This window comes from Mus pahari, chromosome 13 (assembly GCF_900095145.1).
Source record: "Mus pahari chromosome 13, PAHARI_EIJ_v1.1, whole genome shotgun sequence".
In the NCBI taxonomy this organism is placed as follows: Eukaryota; Metazoa; Chordata; class Mammalia; order Rodentia; family Muridae; genus Mus; species Mus pahari.
The window spans coordinates 3,172,342-3,187,362 of record NC_034602.1 but is presented as its reverse complement, the minus strand read 5'-3'; the positions used below and the strand labels follow the sequence as shown (position 1 = coordinate 3,187,362).

The following is a 15,021-nucleotide window of genomic DNA, read 5'->3' as shown; positions in this document are numbered from 1 at the left end:
TGTGTGTATGTGTGCCTGTGTGTGTGTACCTGTGTGTGCCTCTGTGTGTGTGTGTGTGTGTGTGTGTGTGTGTGTGTGTGTGTGTGCCTGTGTGTATGTGCTTCTCTGTTTCTCTTACTAATCTACATCTTGGCAGAGCAGTTGCTGGCAAAATGTATAGAAGACTGGATTGTATATATGAATAAAGGTAAAAGTAGTCTAACTACTGACTTTATCCTCTCTACCACAGTTAAAACAACACCCAGAAAACTTTTGATTCTAAACCTGTGTCCTCTAATTGAACTAGATCCTGGCACTGTATGGATAAGGCCCCACACCTACAAGTCTGCCCAACTTAAAATACCTGTTGATATTTCTGTGTTTTGTGTAGAACTTCTGTCCATGTAATTCTAAACCAGAGTTCCCACAGCTTCCTCAAATCTGAGTAATTTAATAGACCAGCTTATTGTACACATGAAAACACTTCTATTATATATGCTGACTAATTATAGATGTCAGAAAAGAAACAGGTGATGAGGTTGAGATGGCTCAGCTGAAATGGCTCTTGCCACTAAGCCTGACAATATGAATCTAATTGCTGTGCCCCGTGTAGTGAAAGAAAAGAACTAACTCCTACAAGTTTTGCTCTGATCTCCACAGGTGCACTACAGTATGTGAGCACACACAAATATACTTGCACACATCTAAGGAAATAAATGTGATTATTCTACTTTTTTGAAGAATAAAATATGGAGATGAACAGATAAATGAAGGGAACATATGCATAAGGTATATAAAAGTGATTTTTGGACTTAGTTGCCCTCTTAGGACACTACAACCTACCTGATTCTCCTCATGTTTACCTACTCAAAACAACAAATCCTGTCCCTATATGTTCAATGAAGATGTCACAATGTATGTATGATCGATTTACTGTGCCCATTGTGACAAACTCAGCTGTTCTCTCTTCAGACATTGAGTGGTAAGACTGAAAACTCCACCTATCATTTGTGTTTTTCTCCTCATACAGGAAATGGGCCTCATTTATTAGGGCCCTTATTTCTCCTTGTTTACTTTGGTGTCAATAGAGAGGATTATTGAAAGACATTTGGAAAGTGAACATGAGAAGGAGTTGTGATTCTATCCCAGCACTGCCAGGGAGACATGGGGAATAAACTGTGAGTTAAGATTAGAGTAGCTTCTGGATAAGCACACAGGAAGCTGTATTCTTGGCAAAATAATTCTTTATGTCCATTTTCTGTCTTTCAAAAAACAAACCATTTCTTTGCTCATGAAGGTCATATCTTTGCATTATTTTTATTAATAAAAATCCCTGACAAGTCCCTTCCAGTCTGCACCAGCACTGGGTCACCTAGGGTGCCGAGTCGGCAGACACCCCCATGGTCCCTAGAGGACTGCCCACATGATCTTAGATCTTAGTGATCCCAGATCACTGGGAGTGGTTCTGATAATGCCAGGCAAACACCTAGAAGCCTTTAAATGGGAAACACAGAAATCGCTTAGAGAGTTACAGGAAAACACTATCAAACAGGTAATGGAATTGAATAAAACCATCCATGATCTAAAAATGGAACTAGAAACAATACAGAAAACCCAAAGAGAGACAACTCTGGAGATAGAAACACTAGGAAAGAAATCAGGAACCATAGATGCAAGCATCAGCAACAGAATACAAGAGATGGAAGATAGAATCTCAGGGGCAGAGGAGTCCATAGGGAACATGGACACAACAATCAAAGAAAATGCAAAATGCAAAAAGATCCTAACTCAAAACATCCAGGAAATACAGGACACAATGAGAAGACCAAAACTATGGATAATAGGAGTAGATGAGAATGATTATTTTTAACTAAAAGGGCCAGCAAATATCTTCAACAAAATTATAGAAGAAAACTTCCCATACCTAAAGAAAGAGATCCCCATGAAAATACAAAAAGCCTACAGGACTCCAAATAGACTGTACCAGAAAAGAAATTCCTTTTGAAACAATAATCAGAACAACAAATGCACTAAGTAAAGACAGAATATTAAAAGCAGTAAGGGAAAAAGGTCAAGTGACATATAAATGCAGTCCTATTAGAATTACAGGAGACTTCTTACCAGAGACTATGAAAGCCAGAAGATCCTGAACAGATGTTTTATAGACCCTAAGAGAACACAAATGCGAGCCCAGGCTGCTATACCCAGCTAAACTCTCAATTACCTTAGATGGAGAAAGCAAAGTATTCCATGACGAAATCGAATCCACATAATATCTTTCCATGAATCCAGCCCTTCAAAGGAAAACACCATACAAGGACGGAAACAACGCCCTAGAAAAAGCAAGAAAGTAATCCTTCAACAAACCTAAAAGAAGACAGCCACAAGAACAGGATCCCAACTCTAACAACAAAAATAACAGGAAGCAACACTTACTTTTCCTTAATATCTCTTAATATCAATGGACACAATTCCCCAATAAAAAGACATAGACTAACAGATTGGCTACACAAATAGGACCCAACATTTTGCTGCTTACAGGAAACTCATCTCAGGGAAAAGGACAGACCCTACCTCAGAGTGAAAGGCTGGAAAACTATTTTCCAAGCAAACAGTCTAAACAAACAAGTTGGAGTAGCCATTCTAATATCAAATAAACTCAACTTCCAAACTAAAGTTATCAAAATAGACAATGAGGGGCATTTCATACACATCAAAGGTAAAGTCTTTCAAGATGAAAGCTCAATTCTGAATATCTAGGCTCCAAATGCAAGGGCAGTCATATTAAAGAAACCTTAGTAAAGCTCAAAGCACACATTGCTCCTACACAATACTAGTGGGAGACTTCAACAACCCACTCTCATCAATGGACAGATCCTGGAAACAGAAACTAAACAGAGATACATGGAAACTAACAGAGGTTATGAAACAAATGGATTTAACAGATTATCTATAGAACATTTTATCCTAAAACAAAAGGATCTACATTCTTCTCAGTACCTTATGGTACCTTCTCCCAAACTGACCATACATTTGGTCACAAAACAGGCCTGAACAAATAAAAATTTTGAAATCATCCCATGCATCCTATCAGATCACCAGGGACTAAGGCTGATCTTCAATAACAACATAAATAATAGAAAGTCAACATTCACTTGGAAACTGAACAAAACTCTCCTCAATGATATCTTGGTCAAGGAAGAAATAAAGAAACAAATTAAAGACTTTTTAGAGTTTAATAAAAGTTAAGCCACAATATACCCAAACTTATGGGACACAATGAAAGCAATACTGAGGAAAACTCATAGCTCTTGAGTACCTCCAAAAAGAAACGAGAGCAAGAAAACACTAGCTGCTTGACAGCACATCTGTAAGCTGTAGAACAAAAGGAAGAAAATGCAACAACGAGTAGATGGCAGGAAATAGTCAAACTCAGGGTTAACATCAACCAAGTGGAAACAAAAAGAACTATTCAAAAAAATCAACCGAACAAGGAGCTGGTTCTTTGATAAAATCAACAAGATAGATAAACCCTTAGCCAGACTAACTAGATGGCACAGGGACTGCATCCTAATTAACAAAATAAGAAATGAAAAGGGAGCCTGGCATGGTGGCACACACCTTTAATCCCAACACTTGGGAGGCAGAGGCAGGCAGATTTCTGAGTTCGAGGCCAGCCTGGTCTACAAAATGAGTTCTAGGACAGCTAGGACTACATGGAGAAATCCTGTCTCAAAAAAACAAAAAAAAAAGGGGGGGGGAGACATAACAACCGATCTTGAGGAAGTCCAAAGCATTGTCAGATCATTCTACAAAAGGCTATACTCAACAAAACTGGAAAACCTGGGTGAAATGGACAAATTTCTACACATATACCAGGTACCAAAGTTAAATCAGGATCAGATTAATGACGTAAACAGTCCTATATTCCCTAAAGAAATAGAAGCTGTCATTAATAGTCTCCCAAACAAAAGAAGCCCAGGACCAGATGTGTTTAGTGCACAGTTATATCAGACCTTCAAAGAAGATCTAATTCCAGTTCTTCTCAAAATATTCCACAATATAGAAACAGAAGATATTCTACCCAATTCATTCTACGGAGCCACAATTACTCTGATACCTAAACCATGTAAACACCCAACAAAGACAGAGAACTTCAGAACAATTTCCCTTATGAATATCAGAAGGGAATACTGAATAAAACTCTCAATAAATACTCAATAAAATTCTCAAAAACCGAATCCAAGAACACATCAAAACAATCATCCATCATGACCAAGTAGGCTTCATTTTAGGGATGCAGGGATGGTTTACTATACGGAAATACATCAATGTCATCCACTATATAAATGAACTCAAAAACCACATGATCTTCTCATTAGATGCTGAGAAAGCATTTGACAAAATCCAACACTCATTCATAATAAAAGTCTTGGAAAAATCAGGAATTCAAGGTCCATACCTAAACATAATAAAAGCAATCTACAGAAGACGAATAGCCAACATCAAAGTAAATGGAGAGAAGCTGGAAGCAATCCGACTAAAATCAGGGACTAGACAAGACTGACCACTTTCTCCCTACCTATTCAATAGAGTACTTGAAGTCCTAGCCAGAGCAATTCGACAACCAAAGGAGATCAAGGGGATACAAATTGGAAACAAAGAAGTCAAAATATCAGTATTTGCAGATGAAATGATAGTATACATAAGTGACCCTCAAAATTCCACCAGAGAACTCCTAAACCTGATAAACAGCTTCAGTGCAGTAGCTGGATATAAAATTAACTCAAGCAAATCAGTGGCCTTTGTCTACACAAAGGATAAAAAGGATGAGAAAAAAATAGGGAAACAACACCCTTCACAATAGTCACAAATAATATAAAATACCTTGGTGTGACTTAAACAAAGGAAGTGAAAGATCTGTATGATAAGAACTTCAAGTCTCTGAAGAAAGAAATCAAAGAAGATCTCAGAAGATGCAAAGATCTCCCATGCTCATGGATTGGCAGGATCAACATTGTGAAAATGTCTATCTTGCTGAAAGCAATCTACAGATTCAATGCAATCCCTATCAAAATTCCAGCTCAAATCTCCAATGAATTAGAAAGGGCAATTTGCAAATTCATCCAGAATAACAAAAACCCTAGGATAGCAAAAACTCTTCTCAATGATAAAAGAATCTCTGGGGGAATCATAATGCCTGATCTAAAGCTGTACTACAGAACAATTGTGATAAAAACTGCCTAGAAATGGTATAGTGACAGACAGGTAGACCAATTGAAGACCCAGAAATGAACCCACACACCTACGGTCACTTGATCGTTGACAAGGGAGCTAAAACCATCCAGTGGAAAAAAACAGCATTTTCAACTAATGGTGCTTGCACAGCTGGCTGTTATCATGTAGAAGAATGTGAATTGATCCATTCTTTTCTCCTTGTTCTAAGGTCAAGTCTAAGTGTACCAAGGAACTCCACATAAACCCAGAGACACTGAAACTTACAGAGAAGAAAGTGGGGAAAAGCTTCGAAGATATGGGCACAGGGGAAAAATTACTGAATAGAATAGCAATGGCTTGTGTTATAAGATTGAAAATTGACAAATGAGACCTCATAAAATTGCAAAGCTTCTGTAAGGCAAAAGACACTGGCAATAAGACAAAAAGGCCACCAACAGATTGGGAAAGTATCCTTACCAAATCCTAAATCAGATAGGAGACTAATATCCAATATACATAAAGAAATCAAGAAGACAGACTCCAGAAAACCAAATAACCCCATTAAAAATGAGGCACAGAGCTAAACAAAGAATTCTCAACTGGGGAATATCAAATTGCTGAGAAGCACCTCAAAAAATGTTCAACATCCTTAATCATCAGGGAAATGCAAATCAAAACAACCCTGAGATTCCACCTCATACCAGTCAGAATGGCTAACATCAAAAATTCAGGTAACAGCAGATGCTGGTGAGGAGGTGGAGAAATAGGAACACTCCTCCATTGTTGGTGGAATTGCAAGCTGGTACAACCACTCTGGACATCATTTTGGAGATTCCTCACAAAATTGGCCATAGTACTATCGGAGGATCCAGCAATATCTCTCTTGCGCCTATATCCAGATGTTCCAACTGGTAATAAGGATACATGTTTCACTATTTTCTTAGCAGCCTTACTTATTATAGCCAGAAGCTTGAAAGAATCCAGATGTCCCTCAACAGAGGAATGGATACAGAAAATGTGGTACATTTACACAATGGAGTACTACTTGGCAATTAAAGACAATGAATTTATGAAATTCTTAGGCAAATGNATGCATCTGGAGGATATCATCCTGAGTGAAGTAACCCAATCACAAAAGAACACACATGATATGCACTCACTGATAAGTGGATATTAACCCAGAAATTTAAACTACTCAAGATTCAATTTGCAAAACACATGAAAGTCAAGAAAAAGGAAGACCAAAGGTTGGATACTTCGATCCTTCCTAGAATGGGGAACAAAATACCCATGGAAGGAGTTAAAAAGACAAAGTTCAGAGCTGAGATGGAAGAAAGGACCATCCAGAAACTGTCCCATCTGGGGATCTATCCCATATACAACCACCAAACCTAGACATTATTGCTTATGCCAGCAAGATTTTGCTGACAGGACCTTGATATAGCACTCTCTTGTGAGGCTATGCCTGTGCCTGGCAAATACAGAAGTGGATGCTCACAGTCATTTATTGGCTGTAACACAGGACCTCTAAAGAAGGAGCTAGAGAAAGTAACCCAGGAGCTAAGGGGTCGGCAACCCTATAGGAGGATCAACAATATGAATTAACCAGTAACCCCCACAACTGTGTCTCTAGTTGCATATGTAGCAGAGGATGTCCTAGGTTGCCATCAATGGAAGAAGAGGGCCTTGTTCTTGTGAAGATCATATGCCCCAGTGCAGGAAAATGCCAGGCCATGAAGTGGGAGTGGGTGGGTTGAAGAGCAGTGTGTGTGGAGGATATAGGGGACTTTTGGGAGAGCATTTGAAATGTAAATGAAGAAAATATCTAAGAAAAGAAAGAATACCAAAGTTGGGTTATGATTCAGTTAATAATAAATACAAGTCTTGGGTTCTATGTTGTGTAAAAAGGTTTTAATCCAATCAGAATGATTGACACTAAACCATTTTCATGCCAGTGTTATGCCAGTCTGTGACCCTAGTCATAGCAGCCATTATTTAACTTGTAATGTTCACAACTAGATTAATATTGTCCCCTAGTTAGACACATAGAACGTTCTCATATTGCAAAAGTATCCATTAGAGTGAATTTTCCAGGTCAGTTTCACCTTGATTTTACAAGAACTTGGTCTGAAGTGTGTGGTATCTTCAGCAAGAAATTCACACCACAAAATTTTGGAAGATATCCAAGAACAATGGCAGTGGACTGTAATGTTTTGGGTTTCTGTGGAACAACCCTGACCAACAACTCAAAAGGCAACACTTTTTGAGGTGTGGTGTGAATAATTAAAGCATTATGTATGAGAATATGTATAAATATGCATGTATTGGTATTAAATAAAATATATATTAATAACCAATAAACTTGGTACACAAAATGAATAAGGATGCACAAGAAGTCAACTGAATATTATTGTAAAACCAATCTGTTCTTAAAAACCAGAAGTTAATAATGACTTTTAACGTATGGGCAATCAAGTTCAGAAACCCAGACTGAACAGCATAAGGCATTTATTTGGTTTCAATTATACTTAGATATTGAAGTTTGGTCTTGCTATTTATTGTAATGCTTAGTGTAGGTCCCCAAGACCTGGAATCTGCATGTTGATCCAAATGAACTGACCCCGAGTTATTTCTGATTGGTAAACAAATATGTCAACAATCAATAGCTGGGTAGAAGAGACATATGTGGGTTTTAGTTTTCCTGGGCTTGGCATCTAAAGAGAACCACAAGGAGGAGGAGAAGGTGAAGGAGGAGGAATAAAACATCATGGATTAGAAGTCATGAAAGTGTGGCACTAAGGGCTGACCAATTGGAGTTAAGAGCAACCCAAATGGAACACACTATGAAATAATTCTGGATTATAGAAAGGACTGTAGATTCTAATAGAATAAAGGGTATATATCTGTGCAGCTCTAGTTCTGATTAAGGCTAATTGTAAATATAAATGCTGTGTGTATATCTTTTATCTGGGAACTACATGGTCAATATTATGGTAGAAACTCCAGGTTGGCATTAAAAATTTTGATGAAGTATTGACTCCTCAACATCTGTCAAAAACACACTTTTAAAAAGTAATTAATTTCAGATTCCCAAATGGAAAATGAACACTGTCTCTGTATAATTGGGAGGTATGGCAAATTGGTTTCTTACTTGCACTGTTTTTTTTTCCCCCAAGCTCTATGTCAGGTGGGGACAAGGACAAAATAGAGGCCATTTTGGCATGCATAATTCTGTGGTTCATAGTAAAAGCCAAGACACAGCTGGACACCCAAAACCAAACTGAACATCACACCAAGCTACAGGCTTGGACTCCAGCCCGGGTCTTCCCAAATGCTGCTTTTGCTGTTGTGGAGATTCAACTTAATTTTGTGTCCATTAAAAACCTCTGCTGTGAAATGAAGCTGGCAAAGTACTGCTGCTCAGAGGGCAGAAACTAGGCTACATGCCTCCTGCAATGAAAAACATTATAGAGAATAAAATAAATTAGGATGTCAGTTATGTCTTAAGGAACTGGTTTCTTTCAAAGTGGGCTCCATAGGATATTGGGACTGCTGAGCCTAGTATGTGACATATATAGGTTGGCCTGTGAATAGGCTTATAGAATGAATAGAATGGAATTTAAATGAAGTTAAATATGGAAAAGAATATTAATTTAATTTATATAAGGATACAGGGGATATAAGTATATTTATCCACAGAGATATTAATGTCCAAAGAATGGAGAAATAAAGGGAAATATATATATATATATATATATATATATATATATATATATATATGTATATATATATACATACATACATACATATATATGTTTTTAAGGAAAGGAGGGAGTAATATATGGAAATTAATATAAATGTTAAAGATAGAAGGATAACAACTCCTGGGCTTTGTTCTCAAAGGCTAGGATAGTTAGATTTCTTGTTATTCTGAAGCCAACCTAATCTACAAACAAATTCAGTGTGGGCTATTCAGAGAAACCCTATACAAATATATAATAAAAGTAGTTTTTAATTGTTTAATTATTAAAATTAGTTATTAAAGTAAGTTTACTTTCTATAATGTTATTTGAAATCCTTTATTTGAGTTGTCAATGTAGAGCAGACCTAAATAAAAAAAGAAGCTGTTCAATTAAATCAATCTAAACTTTGCATGATTTTTGGATGCTGGACCAACAACTTGCTATTTTGGGGGAGAGGTTCTGGATTTGCGTTAGTAGGAAAGAAAAAAAAAAGGCTTTGGACTCCTTCAAAAGTATTAAGGATCAGATTTGATAGAGGAAGACCCACAGATCTTGGCTGCAGACAGAAAGGAAAAAAATTAAGAAGAACAATCAGGACAGGTAAAATGATTTGCTGATTCCTTCACAAAGGAACAGCCCTGAAACTGACTGAGACATAAAAATGCCTTTAGCCAGAATTTCCACTATACATTGCGAATGGATCTAGTTGGCTGCATATTCCTCACAATTCATTATGGTATTATTTCATATGGTATGAATCAAGATTTCTTACAATTTTCTTATTTATCAAACTAACTCATAAAAACAAAAAACAAAAAACAAAATAGAGTTGTCTTTCACCAGCTCAAACAAGGAGCAAAAATTCATCATTAACTGATCAGTATACCATGTATATCTTTACAAATAACTTTATAGAACTAAGTATTATTTGTAACATTTATATATTACAGAACGACACACCAAGAGTATAGCTCTGACAAGATTCATCCAAGGGAATGTGAAATGACCTACTGACACATCTCTCTGCCTGATGGAGGAAGAGGAGGTGGAAGGAATATGGAAAAGAACCACATAGCTTGGGAGAGCTGCAAGTAGCAAGGTATCTCATAGCTGTTTGTCACTGCCATCTCCGACCAGCGGAAAAGAAGTGATGAAACCGATGTCCTTCTCAAAGCAGTTTATTCAGGAACATAACTATGTGCACTAAAACGATTCCCCCCTCCTCTTCTCTCCTGATCTCCTTCGGCCATCCCCTTTTATACCCTCTAGTCCACTCCCCATTACCCCATTCCACATAGGCCCAGTTCATTGGCTCAGGACTACATTTGTCACGTCATCTGATCTTTCATTGTGGTGCATCTGTGCAGTGCAGTTTAACGGATGTGGCTATCTTGAGGGATATGAGGATGTCAGTTGCTAGCCGTTAGACTTGGCAGCAGTCCCAGGCACCATCTAAGGGTCGCAGCCAAACCCGCTCCTCACATCTCCCCCTTATTCTTTAATTTGGTAGAGAGAATGCCTGTCTTAGTTTGCCCTCAAACTTTCTGAGAACTAGTTCTATTACTAACTATAAAGAAAAGGTGGTATTAATAACTATGAAACCTATTGCTAACTAAAAGAAAAGATATCTATGAAGAAAAAGGGAGGTACCATCCCCGAAAATCTTTCCCCAACTCCTGGGGTTGTAAGTCTCACTTACTGTGAGCTTACCCTATCGGTCACTTTCAAGTTTGTCTCTGTGCCAAGAACCTTGACTAACTTGTCCCAAAAACCCGGGAGGTTTATACCTTTCTTTAATTGTCCCAATCCGGGAACTTTCCTTAATTGTCCCAATCCAGGAACTTTATATAGTCTCAATCTGAGAACCTTATAGTCCCAATCTGGGAATTTTCCTTACTTTTCCCAATCCGGGAACTTTCCTTAATTGTCCCAATCCGAGAACTTTCCTTAATTGTCCCAATCCGGGAACTTTCCTCAATTGTCCCAATCCGGGAACTTTCAAAATTTGTCCCTGCTCCAGGATCCTTTTAAATTTCTTCCTTTAACCCGGGAGCTTAACTTGTCTCTATACTGAGAGCTTAACTTATAACTCCATCCCGTAACCCTAGGAACTTGACTTATTTGTAACAGGTAACACACCAAAACAGCACACACACACACACACACACACACACACACACACACACACACATATGCCCCAGAGTCATCGTCATCTTTCTGCAGACTGGATGCGGATGCTCTGCTCTGTATGAATATCTTCTTTCTTCTTAGCCAACCAAACAGCATTTCTGCTTTTTCTTTCTTTTCTTTTCTTTTCTTTTCTTTTCTTTTCTTTTCTTTTCTTTTCTTTTCTTTTCTTTTCTTTTCTTTTTTCTTCTTTTCAGCAGCACCTGCAGGTCCCAGGTCAGTTCCGTGGTCGATGTGGTTAGTCCTGACACTCGAAGGTTTTGAGGAAAGCCACTGGACACATCCTTGGGGGTGGTGATCTCTTTCTCAAACTCCTCTCCTGGGTAATGAGTTCCTTGCCATCAGGGCCGACCTTGCCGTTTGTGTTGGGCATTGAGGGCAGCTGCCTGCTGTAGCTGGGACCTGCTCAAAGCCTGACTGAAGGGGTCCCAGAGGAAACGTGTGTTCTTATGTACTATCTGACGTGGTTTCTTAAACAACTGCTCTTCATCAGGGACACCCTCAGGATAGTACATGAGAGAGTTCTTGGCCTTGTACTTCCAGGTCTNCACTCCAGCCTGACTGCTCTCAATGGCTTGATGCTCTGCTGATGGGAGTTCAAGATTATCTTTCTGTCACTTCTCAAATTCCTCCTNNGCCTGGTAGAGCCACANGTGCCTCGCATAGCTTTTTTCCTTGGCCACCTCCATGATCTCTTGGAAGGAGGCGTTGTCCTCACTTGTGTAGTGGCTCAAGAAGACATCCAGGCTTGGTAGCAGCTCCTTCTCCTCCTCCTCCCTAGCCTCTCCTGCTTTCTCCAGGTCTTGCTGGTGGAGGGCTGCCTGGAGAGTCTTCTTACTTGCTGACTCTTCATTGTGCTTCTCTTCTAAGTGGGCATAGTCTAGGTCTTTCTTCTACAAATTTTCAGTCAAGTTCTGGGTTTTTTGTGTTAATTCATTAATTGAACCTTTAAGTTTTTGTATTTCCTGCACATATACGACAAGTTCTTGGGAGCCTTTGGCAAGTTCACTCCTTAGCTGGTTTACTGTAGCCTCTGAATTAGCATGTTCTGATTGTAACTTTTTGCATTCATCTTTGAGTTTTTCAGATTCTCTCTCACGTTCCAAAGTCATGTTATCCATTAGTGTTTGAACTTGGACCAGTTCTTTCTTTAGTACAGCAACATCTTCTATACCAGGTCTCTGAAGCAGTTCAGTTTTCAGATCTTGAATTACAGTTGTCTGTTTGTTTAATTCTTCTGTCAAATGTGTCACTTTTTGTTCAGCAGCTGCTCGGAGACTCTTTTCTTCATCATACTTTGACTTTATGTCTTCAATTTCAGTAGCAAGTTGGGCTGCTTTCTGTTCAAACAGTGCTCCAGTATGGTTCTGGATGAGATGGAGATACTTTCAGGGAAGATCACTTCAAATTCGATAACAAGGTCTCCACATTTCTCATGGGTTTTTGGAAGAGGTAGGCCTTCTCCAGGAACTTTCCGCTGAATGCCAGGCCTGATGACATCTTTGAATACAACAGGGATGGTCCTGCCATCCAGAGTAGGGACATTCACAGTGCAACCACAGAGAGCCTCCCGAAGGCTAATCCTGGCTGGGTAAATGACATCAGAGCCATCTCTCTTGAAGATATTGTGTGGCTTGTCCTTTAAAACAAAGACGATGTCTGCCGGAATGTTGATCGAGGTCTGGTCCCCTTCCTTGGGAAAGATGATTTTGGTCCCTTCTTTCCAGCCCGTCTTCACTTCAATGGTCAGGATCTTATCTTCGTTTCGAATGCTCTTTCCATCAGGGTTCAGCCGCTTGTGGGAGATTTTCATCTTCTTGGTACAACCGCTGTAGATCTCTTCAAGGGAGACCCGAAGGTCGTGGGTGGCTGGGGGATCTTGCTTCTTCTGGGTGGTCTCTTGAGAAGGCAGGGACGTCCAAAGTTCACGTTGGTGAAGCCACTCATACCCATTGGAAAGTTAAATGGGTCACCGATGTCCATGCCTTCTTCCCCATTGCACTGCCCAAAAAAGGTATCAAAGGGGTTTCTGCCACCGAAGAACTCAGCAAACATGACATGGGGGTCTCCGTGGAATGTGTAGCTGAGAGAGGTACCATTAGCGCCACCACTGCTCCCGCCACTGGGGCCACCACCCTTCAGGCCTTCCTCTCCATAGCGGTCGAAAATCTCGCGCTTGGCGGGTCGCTGAGCACGTTGTAGGCCTCGGAGATCTTGAACTTCTCCTCAGCGCCAGGCTCCTTGTTCTTGTCCGGGTGGTAGTGCAGCACCTGGCGGCTGTTAGGCTGGCTTGATCTCGTTGTTGGACAGCTCCTGGCGGCGTTAGGCTGGCTTGATCTCTTCATTGGACAGTGCCTGGTGGCGTTAGGCTGGCTTGATCTCCTCATTGGACAGCGCCTGGCGGCATTAGGCTGGCTTGATCTTGTCATTGGACAGTGCCCGAGCTGCCTTCCACCCAGGAGTTGCTGCTGCTGTTCCCGTTGGGAGCAGCTGCTGCCAAACTTTTATTCTGGCCATTATTGGGGGCAGCAGTGGCCGAGGAGGAGGCGGTGCTGGCCGAGGCTGCGGGGGCTACCGTGTTCCTCCCTCGCCGCTCCCCTGGGACCTCAAACCACCCTGGAGGCCACAGGCGCACCACCCAAGCCAGTGATCACGTGGCAACCCAACGGGCCTCGCTCGTCTCTGTCATCTCTTGAGTGGGCGCAGAGGCCCTCTGACCCGTTATCACCGCTTGGTTGGAGCTGATTTGGGCAAGATGTTGTGCAAAGACCCACACATGTTTCCTTGATCTCACTAATTTCTTCTTTGCGGATCCCTGGGCCCGCATCACCGTGATCACCTACTGACTCCTCCAGACTGGGCTCCACTGCGCTGTCCATCGGCGGCTCTGAGACATTTGTCACGTCATCTGATCTTTCGTTGTGGTGCATCTGTGCAGTGCAGTTTAACGGATGTGGCTATCTTGAGGGATATGAGGATGTCAGTTGTTAGCCGTTAGACTTGGCAGCAGTCCCAGGCGCCATCTAGGGGCCGCAGCCAAACCCGCTCCTCACAGCTGTTGAATAGAATAATGTAGTGGTATATCTGCCCAATCTAGGCTTGCAGCTTATAAATATTATAACTGAATGGAGTGTTCTTTACATGGGTTTATTGGAGTTGGAGATTTACCACAACACAATAGAGTCAACTGATCAGCTCTGCCAAGACAGGGAAAGCTAGGCCTTCCTAATTCCTGTTTTCATTTAAGGTCTGTCAGATGTTCTGGGCAAGAAGTTAGAAGATAGATGCTCCAACATTATAAAGAATGTTGAGGACTGTCTAAGCAGTCAGTAGTCTCTGCCAATTGTTTAAATTTTGGAAGGTGCATTCCTGCATATTAAAATATTTATTACTTCTCAAATCTCTGCCATAGTTGAAGATGAGTTATCGTTGCACAATTAAATTTAAGTTGTTTAAAATTAAACAAGGTTTTCTACATTTTTAAAGATGTTTTTCAGATGGTAATACAAGTTAAAATCAGAGATGATTGAGGTACAGAATTATAAAGTTAGGATAGATGATAAAATACTTTATCTAATTTGCCACATATAATAGACTGGATGTTATAAATGTATGTCACACCTGATTATTTTCATAATTTTTATAACTGTATACAATTTATATCTGAGAAATAAGGAGCATTTCATTAGACTAAAAAAAGGGAATTGTTGAGGTTTTTGTCTTGCTGTCTATTGTAATGCAATGTGTAGGCTCCTAATACCTAGAGTCTATATATTGGCCCATGTGACCCTGCCCCCAAATAATGTCTGGCTAGTAAGTACAAGTGCCATCAGGCAAAAGATTTACCAAAGAGACATAGGTGGGAGAAAACCCATAAGGTAGAGAAGGTAAAGGA

The 15,021-nt window shown here is 40.0% G+C and overlaps 1 pseudogene; it reads right to left on the bottom strand.

Moving 5' to 3' along the window:
* Positions 1-12,429: 12,429 nt before the first annotated feature.
* Positions 12,430-13,555, bottom strand: LOC110330832 (annotated as a pseudogene).
* Between the last annotated feature and the right edge of the window lie 1,466 nt (positions 13,556-15,021).